This window comes from Rhinoraja longicauda, unplaced genomic scaffold (assembly GCF_053455715.1).
Source record: "Rhinoraja longicauda isolate Sanriku21f unplaced genomic scaffold, sRhiLon1.1 Scf000121, whole genome shotgun sequence".
Lineage (NCBI taxonomy): Eukaryota > Metazoa > Chordata > Chondrichthyes > Rajiformes > Arhynchobatidae > Rhinoraja > Rhinoraja longicauda.
This window is the reverse complement of record NW_027601339.1, coordinates 81,501-91,159: the sequence shown is the minus strand read 5'-3', so window position 1 is coordinate 91,159 and position 9,659 is coordinate 81,501. Positions and strand designations below refer to the sequence as shown.

Genomic DNA, 9,659 nt, shown 5'->3' with positions numbered 1-9,659 from the left:
GATGCCGCTCCTGTCCCTCTCATTGGCTGACAGGCCAGGAGAGGCAATTCTCAGCATCATTGGTAACAGCGGGGGGCAATTAGCTTATATTGGTTTGGTCACCAGAACCTTTTCAGCCTGTTCCCTATAAACCTAGGCATTCTAGTGAAAAGGAGAGTGTGGGAAAGGGAAAGGCAAGGGGCAAGGGGCAAGGGGCAAGGGGCAAGGGGCAAGGGGCAAGGGGCAAGGGGCAAGGGGCAAGGGGCAAGGGGCAAGGCGCAAGGCGCAAGGCGCAAGGCGCAAGGCGCAGGGCTCCCTGTTGGCTGTGTTCCCCTGTCACACGTCCGAGGATGACTGAGTTACTGGGACAAAACTGAGACTGCCAGTACCATTGTGTGGTCAAGACTGGGCTGTCAGGAAAAAATCCGAGACAGCCAGCACTTCCACTGAGACTAAGGCCAAGTGGCCGGGGCAAGCCTGAGGTGCCAGTGCCTCGTCCTGTCCTAACAAGGGATTGCGCCCATGCATATGCAAAGACTGAGCTGGTCTGGCAGCATCTCCGGAGAAACGTCTAGGTGACGTATCGGGTCGAAATCCTTCTTTGGACTGACACTCTCACTCAGCCTGAAATATCATCTATTCCTTTTCTCCAGAGATGCTGCCTAATTGGTGCAGTTATGGATAGTGAGGAGGCTTGTCGAATGATTCAGCAGGATATAGATAGGTTGAAAATATGTGCAGAGAAACGACTGATGGAGTTTAATCTGGACACACTGCAGCCATGGTGTATCACTGTGGAGGGTGTGAATAGACTGGGTGCTCATTAAATGCGTTATTCGCCTTGGTCATCTAGACATGAGTCAAGCATTCCGAGTGTCATTGGAAGTGCACGCATCTAGGAATGTGGAGAGTATTCATTATTGTCTTGATATTCTTTATAGACCATGGATTGAACAATGTAAGACCTGATTTGGATTCATAATCCAAGTAGCCCCAGAAACACCTTCACATTATAAACTTGGAGAATGCAGCATTTACATTGATTAAGCCTAGATGAATGGGAGGGTGGTGAGTGGATTGGAAGCAAGTGAGGAAACGTCCAAGTTCAGAAAGTGTGGGGCTGAGGGGAATGTGGATGGTGTTTTGATCTGCTGCCTTTGGTCACTTTTCACTGCTTTTCACTGTACCTCGATACATGTGACAATAAACTAAACTGAACCGAGCTCTGTCTACCTAGATGACTGGATTGGTGTACTCAGATGGAATGTAAACATTTCATGACCCCTGCTGCCACTTTGACTCTGCTCCCACCTAGACCACTCTGACTCTTTCCCTCCCTTTGACATCTCTACCCCCATCTCTGGAGTTACCAGGTGAGTGCGTGTTGTGGTGGTTTATATGCAGTAGGTGAACGGGGGCTGTACCGCCAATTACTATTTGCTCTATCAGCACTTCCTCGTGTGGCCAGTTCACAGATCCGTTAATGAAAACACTTTTGTTTTATAGCAAATCTAACTTGGGAGATCCTACCGTTAATGTTCTGGCACTTAAGTGGTGAAAAATGTCTGTAAGGTAAATGGAATTATTTGTGTGCCAGTCTGAGTGCTTTGATTGTGAGAGCATGCAAATAGTGTCATTATCACAGAAGCTGCTTTAGAGATCATATTGCCGTACTAATAATTAGAATCTGGATGGCATGACTGGTAGGTTTATGGATGTACCTGCTCCCAGTCAACTTTTGCCAGGTCCTGTTTCATGACATTCATATCATCCTTCCCCACTTCAGATCCTTAATTTCTAATCCTTGTACCTTTCCTTATCTACCTTGAAACGCACGTTTGGAACAATAAGGTTGAGAGAAGATTGGTGGTATAGTGGACAATGAAGAGGCTTGTCTCAGGTTACAACTGATTTGGATGAGAGTGTACAAGGCTTGATTAGTAAGTTTGTAGATGACAATAAAGTAGGTGGTATCGCAGATTGCAAAGAGGGTTATCAAAAATTACAGCAGGGTCTTGATCTGCTGGGCAAGTGGGCCGAGGAGAGGCAAATGGAGTTTTATGCAGATAAGTGCAAGATGTTAAATTTTGTAAAGTCAAACCAAAGTAGAACCTTCGCAGTGAATGGGAGGGGCCTGTGGAGTGTTGTAGAGCAGAGGGATCGGGCGGTGGTGCAGCAGTAGAGTTGCTGCCTTACAGCACCAGAGACCCAGGTTTGATCCTGACTACAGGTATTTGTCAGTACAGAGTTTGTAAGTTCTCCCCGTGACCTGTGTGGGTTTTCTCTAGGATCTCCGGTTTCCTTCCACACCCCAAAGACATACAGGTTTGTTGGATAATTGGCGGGGTATAATTGTAATTTGTCCCTAGTGTGTATAGATTAGTGTTAATGTGTGGGGATTGCTCATCTGCGCACTCAGTGGGCCGAGGGGCCTGTTTCCACGTTGTATCTCTAAACTAAACTAAAAACTAAGCAGTGAAAGTGCTAGTGTAAAGTGTAGTTCCCTGAAAGTGGCATCACGGGTGGTTTGGGTATTAAAGAGGAGTTTTAGTGTATTGGCTTTCATCAGTCATAGGGAATGGATATGGTGAATGTACAGTTTTTTACCCAGGATAGTGGAATTAAGAACCTGAGAGCATAGGCCTAAGGTGAGAGGGGAAAGAATTAATAAGAATTTCTTCACACAAAGGGTGGTAGTTATGGAAAATGAACTGCCAGAGGAGATCGTTGAGGCACGTACAATAATAGCATTTAAAAGACATTTGGGCAGGCACATGGACAGGAAAGGTTTAGTGGGATATGGGCCATACCTAAGGAAATGGGACTAGCTTAGGTGAGGCACCTTGGTCGGCATGGACGAGTTTGATCAATGGGGCTGTTTCCATGATAACTCTTTACGACCGAGCACACACTTTATGCAGGTATGCCAAATAAGACAATCCACTGTTCATTGTTACCAATGGAGTGTGTCGATGTTGAAAGGCTTCAAGAATACTGTACGAGCATCTCTGAAACTTGTTCTGTCACCACCTAATCGTTTGCCCTCAGTCAGCGATCCATAAAACAGCTGCATTCTGACATCAGACCCTCTTGTGACATGTCCTGCTCCTCTGATCAGTGATTCCTTCAGTAACGAGTACATGTTTTTAGTTTCAGAGATATAGAGTGGAACAGGCCCATTGAGTCCGTGCTGAACAGCAATCACCAGTACACTAGTTCTATCCTACACACTAGGGACAATTAACCTACAAACCCACACGTCTTTGGGATGTGGGAGGAAACCAGAGCATCCGGAGGAAACACACGCAGTCACAGCAAGAACGTGCAAACTCCATATAGACAGCACCCGTAGTCAGGATCAAACCCGGGTCTCTGGCATTGGGAGGCAGCAGCTGTACTACTGCGCCAATGTGCCACCCATGGTGAGGAGGTTTATTTGGGACAGAATGTGTCTATCTGGATTTCTGTCTGAAGAGTGATTGGTTACATGGTGATATTGATCTAATAAGATGGGCAGAGCAATGCCAGGTGGAAGTGAGACCATATACATCAAAGGTCTAATAAGGGTAGAACAAGAGGAAAGGTTATGGAGGTTAGGCCAGTGGTCTGCTCTTCCTGTGGGAGTTTGGGAACATTTCTGGTGTGTCTGACTACACCTGCAGGAGGCTGTGTCCAGCTGCAGCTTCCCACTGTGTAGTGCCGTGGAGAATTTGATTTACGGAGAACTTTGTTGACTGAATTTAGCAATTAGTCACACTGCAGGTAGAGAAAGGAAGGAGGTGGATGACCAGGAGGAGCAGTAAGTGCAGGCAGGTCGTGCAGGAGTGAGTGCCCTGTGGTCATTCCCCTTGCAGACAGAGTCGGTCTCTCAGAGGAAAGTTGCAGCAGTAGCCAAGGTGTGGCACCACAGTTGGCTGTGATGCACAGCAGGGCAAGGAAACATCTCAGTGAGCTGTGGTGTGGGGAAGAGATGGACTTCCCCTTGGCTCAGAGCGAGATCCCAGGATGGTTTGTTGCCTCTCACGTGTCAAGGACAGGGATGTCTTGGATTGGATCCGGGACATTGTGAAAGGGGAGGGAAAACAGCTGAGATTGTTGTACACAATGGTACTGACAACCTAGGCAGAACGAGAGGTGAGATCCGACAGGGTGAACTTAGAGAGTTTGGTAGAAGGTTACAAAGCAGAACTTCCAGAGTGTAATCTCAAAATTCCTCTCAGTGCCATATGCCAATGATGGTAACAATAGAATAGATGAACGCATGGCTGAAGAACTGGTGCAGAAGGCAGGCCTTTAGCTGATGAGATCACTGGGATCACTTCTGGGCAGGTGTGACCTGTACAAGAGGGACAGGGTGCATCAAAACTGGAAAAGGACTAACATCCTCTCAGGGAGGTTTGAGGAATGGGTAGTAACGGCTTTTGATACCTTCATTAATCAGGGTGTTGAGTAAAGAAGTTGCAATATTGTGTTACAGTTGCACAAGACTTTGAGGCTGCATTTGGAGTATTGTGTTCAGTTTTGGTCACTCTGCAATAGGAAGGATGTCATTAAGCTGTAAAGAGCACAGAGAAGCTAGAAGAGGATGTTGCCAGGACTTGTGAGCCTGTGCTACAGAGAGAGGTTGTGTAGGTGAGAACGTTATTATTTGGAGTGCAGGAAGATGAGCAATGATCTTATAAAGGAGTATAAGGTCTTGAGGGGAATAGATAGGGTATTTTACCGAACGTGGGGGAATCAAGAACAAGAAGACTTAGGTTAAAGGTGAGTGGGGCAAGATTTGATTGGAACCTGAGGGTCAATTTCTTCACACAGAAGGTGGTGGCAACATAGGTTACAGCCACCTGCTCCACGACCCTTGCCTCCTTTAACAACCTGGGATTATCCCTTCCAGTGCAAGTGACTTGTTAGTGTTACCTCCTCCTCCTCCTCATCAGTTACCCCCACCCCCTCTCCCAGATCTGCATCACTCCGCTTCTGGCAGCTCCCATTTCCTGATAACGGGTGATACAATGCCCTCAGCCATGTTCCAGCTGTGCCTCTACCTTGATGCAGATCACTCCGTTATACCCTGATCTCCTCACTCCGCTCATCCCATTTACAGGCCTTTGGAAGGCTCTGTTCCACTTTCCCTTGAAAAGCCTCTCTCCTTTTGTACTCACTGCCTCTCCCATCTCACCACATTCAGGTGGGTTTCCATTGAAGTCTCACCTTCCTCATGCTCACTCCTTCCTTCACTCCCTCCTGGGTGATCCAGGGAGCACCAGAGTTCCTTTACTTTTCCCTGGTGTGGGAATACTCCTCGTCTGTACATAAAACATCTCCCATTCTTCAGTGACAGTGCCAGCTGCCACAACATCAACACTGGTGATACATGAGGACTGGGGAGAGCGGTCCATATCGCTATCTACTAACACAAAGCACATTATCTATGCTTGCGTAAGGAAACACGAGTTGAAAAGTATTCTGTCCATTTATTTTTTTCTCCAAATAAAATTTGGCAATCTCTAATTTTCTTTGGTATCCCAGATCTTTGAAACTTGTGATTTTTTGTCCACTGAAGAAATGGCAGGCGGGTTGGTGCAGTGTATTTCCTGCAGGTTATGGGCGGTCAAGGATGCCTATGGAGCTTCTGGAGACTACACCTGCAGGAATTGTGTCCAGGTGCAGCTCCTGAGTGAACGTGTTGGGGAACTGGAGAAGCAGCTGGATGACTTTAGGGCCATCCTGGAAAATGAGAGTTTCCTGGACAAGTGAGGTTGTTACGCCAGTGATTCAGGAGGAGAGCAGGTGGGTGACTGGGAGAAAAGGGAGTAAACGTGGAGAGCAGGCGACCCCGGTGGCTGTGCCGAATGAAAACAGGTATGCCCCCTTAGGAGTTGTCGGAGCAGAAGACGCTTCCAGTCCAAGCGGTGAACAGGTCGGTGGCTCCAATCCTGGCAAGGAGACTCGACTGGGGAGACCGACGTCAGGCAGAGCCATAGTAGTGGGTGACTCCATTGTCCGAAGTGTGGGCAGGAGATTCTGTAGCGGCAGGCGGGACTTCAGGATGGTCTGTTACCTCCCTGGTGCCAGGGTTAAATATGTCACAGACCGACTTCAGAACATCCTCAAGAGGAAGGGTGAACAGCCAGAAGTGGTTGTGCACGTGGGCATGAACGACGTCGGGAAGAAGAGGAAGTTCTGCAAAGTGAATTCCAGCCCAAGCGAGTTTGTGCATGGCCTCAAAGACATCCCCTCTCTTCAGTCTATAGTAGTTGGCATCCGTCCATCGGCGAGAGGCGACGGTGAAGCTTTGATGCTGTCTTGTTTGGAGAAGGGAATGTTTAATCAATAGTCTATAATACCATTTTCCTCTGCCCCCCATCTCCTGTTTTCCATCCTTGCCTTTTCTGTCCACCATATCTTTGAATATTAAGAGGTCTGTTCTGCCGAGAATGAGCCATGTGATCAGCAGCACATCATAATCACACATGGCTCTTTGTACCTACAGCTCACCAATCTTACTCATCACATTCTGTGTATATTGTGGACACCAGATTGTGTCTCTCAATTTGCTCCTATCCAACAATTCCTTCTCTGTCATCATCCAACACTCACACCCTCTGTTCCCCTTATTTATTTTTGCTGTTATTGCCTGGTATGCCCATACCCTGCTGATCTTGATTCAACTGTAGTGACTTGGGCATTGTCCCAATCCTATTAACTTGTGACCCGTCCATCTCATGCAGGTTTCATCTGCCTCTGAATCTGAATGTACCTGCATGCACCATGGATGTTACCAGTCTACCACCTTCTCTTCATATTCTGTTCTCCCTGAAGCCTGGCCGTGCCAGCAGCCCAGAGATTGCCACCTGTCCACCTCTGGCAACATTGACAGACTTCCATTGCTGCCTTCTCCACATTGGTACCAATGTGTATCGCTTGTTCTGGGTCCCACTTTCCTCTGCACCCTCTCACTCATATCCTGAGAAGCAGAGAAACATCCACCTGGAGAGAAGCAACCAATCCCACAGTCACTTTGACCCATCCACCTGTCTCTTCCACCCCTCCCTTTGTTCACTCACCCCTCTGTCCTTTTGCCAAACCCTCCCATTGCCTGCCCACTCTCTGCCTGACAATGACCCCAATGATCTATCTTTTTTTTAAACTTTTTCATCCATTCTGTTTCAGTGATGGGTTTTCTTTGTTCTTTCTCCAGGTGAATCACTGGACCGGCAAAGGATGTAAATTTGAGTGGTGGACCATCCATGGCTGGTGGTAAGTCTCGTTACTCAGATGGGTTCTAGTGAGAGATGGGAGTTGTCAGGGAGAGCTGACAGGGGGGTCTCCAGTGGTAGTGTCGGGCTGTGGTGCTGGGCTGTGGTCTCCACTGAGCCCAGGCACTGGGCACCAGCGCCAGAACAACAGCTGGTTCTGCAGCTGCACGGCTGCATTCTGAGCAAAGGTCTTCAGCTCCACCTCAAATGGCCGCCCCTGAATCTGACACAACCCTGTCAGTCCCCCGCACAATTTAGACAATTCATGAAGATCACCTCTCATTCCAAAATCTCCAGTGAGCTTCGGCCCAACCTGCTCAATCTCTCATACAGCACCCCATCCCAGGACTCAACCTTTCACCATTCACCCAACTGCTCCAGAACAAGGGGCCACAGTTTAAGAATAAGGGGTAGGCCATTTAGAACGGAGATGAGGGAGAACTTTTTCAGTCAGAGAGTGGTGAAGGTGTGGAATTCTCTGCCTCAGAAGGCAGTGGAGGCCAGTTCATTGGATGCTTTCAAGAGAGAGCTGGATAGAGCTCTTAAGGATAGCGGAGTGAGGGGGTATGGGGAGAAGGCAGGAACGGGGTACTGATTGAGAGTGATCAGCCATGATCGCATTGAATGGCGGTGCTGGCTCGAAGGGCTGAATGGCCTCCTCCTGCACCTATTGTCTATTGTCTATTGCTTCCATGGCAGCTATACCTCTCTTTAAATAAAGAGACCAAGAATCTGTTGTGATGTCACTAAAGGTCTGCAGAGACAAAGCCAGACCTCTGTTGGAATAATATATTCAAGACGTGAGTGACAATTCACTTCTTTGTTCACAATAACGGTGTCAAGCCAGAGACTGCTCTGCTGACTCAGAGCATGCGACCTTTTAATATCATATTTAATAGCAAGAAATGTGGAGTGGGTCACGTATATTTGTTAACATGGTTAACTATTGTGATCCAGAATTCTCCTCTTTCCCTTATCAGCCTTAACATTAAAGATCAAAAGTACAAGGTCAGACATGTTCAACCTATGAGACACTTCACTAAAATAAAGTTCTATTTCCACGGTACGAAGTGCTCATAACAAGACAGAGAGCAGTTCAGTTCTTCCCACAATTCCCACACCTCCTCACTATTACACTTCACACCCGGCAAACCCGGGACGGGGTATATTTGCTGTCATTGCTCCAAGCTGCAGTGTGGGAGCACCGATTCTGCAACGCTGGAGTTACCACGGAGCCCCTGGTCTCTGGCACTGAGACAGAACAGGAAGTGTTGTCCCTGTGAAGAAGTTGTCAGCAAAGTGCAGGAACTCTTCAGCTTGGAGGTAGTAACTCACCCCTTCCATTTATCTTCCAGGCCCCCCCAGGGTCGCAATGTGAATAGGGATCCGTATAACTACAACAAAATAAAGGTCAGTAGTACTTACGGTTCAAGACCATCGTGGGATTTGGGTCTGGGGTGACACGCTGGCACACAGGCCTTTGGTCAATTTCTCTAGAGGGTGGGTGGGCTTTTCAAATCACACAGCAGCAGGAAGTGTTCTCAGGTCTGTTCTCTGGGCATTTTACATTGGCCTCAGCTGCAGTATTTGAGATTGTGTACAGAAACACACAAACCCATTGAAAACCTTCAGTTTGTAACCCACTCCTAGTATCTGTTATTCAACATGTAAATGACTTCCTACAGACAATGAATGACTTCCCACTCTGTAACTCTGGTATCTGTTATTTCCACACATAAACTATCTGAACTCCTGCCATAGATCCAAGCATGTTACTCCCCCACAGATATCTGATATTAGAATCATGCAGCATGCAAAGAGACCTGTCAGCTTATCCATGCCAATCAAGATGTCTACCAAAGCTAGTGAGCTTTGCCTGTTTGGCTCATATCTCTCTAAACCCTTCCTATGCATAAACCTGTACAAATGTCTTTTAAACGTTATAATTCTACCCATCCCTACCAATTTCTGTGGCAGCTTCTTCCTTATACCCAGCACCCTATGTGGGAATAAGTCTCTCCCCTCTCACATTAAAGCTGCGCCCTCTAGTTTTAGACTCCCCTATGCTGGAGTATAGGCTGTGACCATGCGCCTTCTCTATGCTTCCCATGATTTCATAAACCTCCATAAGATCACCCCTCGGCCTCCTTCACTCCAGGGAAAACAGTCCCAGTCTGTTCAGTCTGATCAATCTGAAGAAGGTTCCCAACCCAAAAGGTCTCCTGTCTATTCCCTCTGCAGATGCTGCCTGAATCCAGCATCTTACTCCAGCATTGTTTTTGCTAAAGATTCCGGCGCCTGCAGTTTCTTGTGTCCCCAGCTGATCCAATGTCACCTAATAACTCAAGCCTTCCAATCTTGTAGTATTTCACCTGTGAATATTAGGTGTAGCGGGACAGGAGGCATCTCTGGAGAGAAGGA

General features: G+C 47.5%; 1 long non-coding RNA gene across 1 annotated transcript; it reads left to right on the top strand.

Moving 5' to 3' along the window:
* The first annotated feature begins 1,525 nt into the window (after positions 1 to 1,525).
* LOC144590083 (uncharacterized) lies at positions 1,526 to 8,648 on the top strand. Its single transcript, XR_013546162.1, has 3 exons — positions 1,526 to 1,551; positions 7,181 to 7,239; positions 8,594 to 8,648. It is a non-coding gene; the product is annotated as an uncharacterized LOC144590083 (long non-coding RNA).
* Positions 8,649 to 9,659: the final 1,011 nt, after the last annotated feature.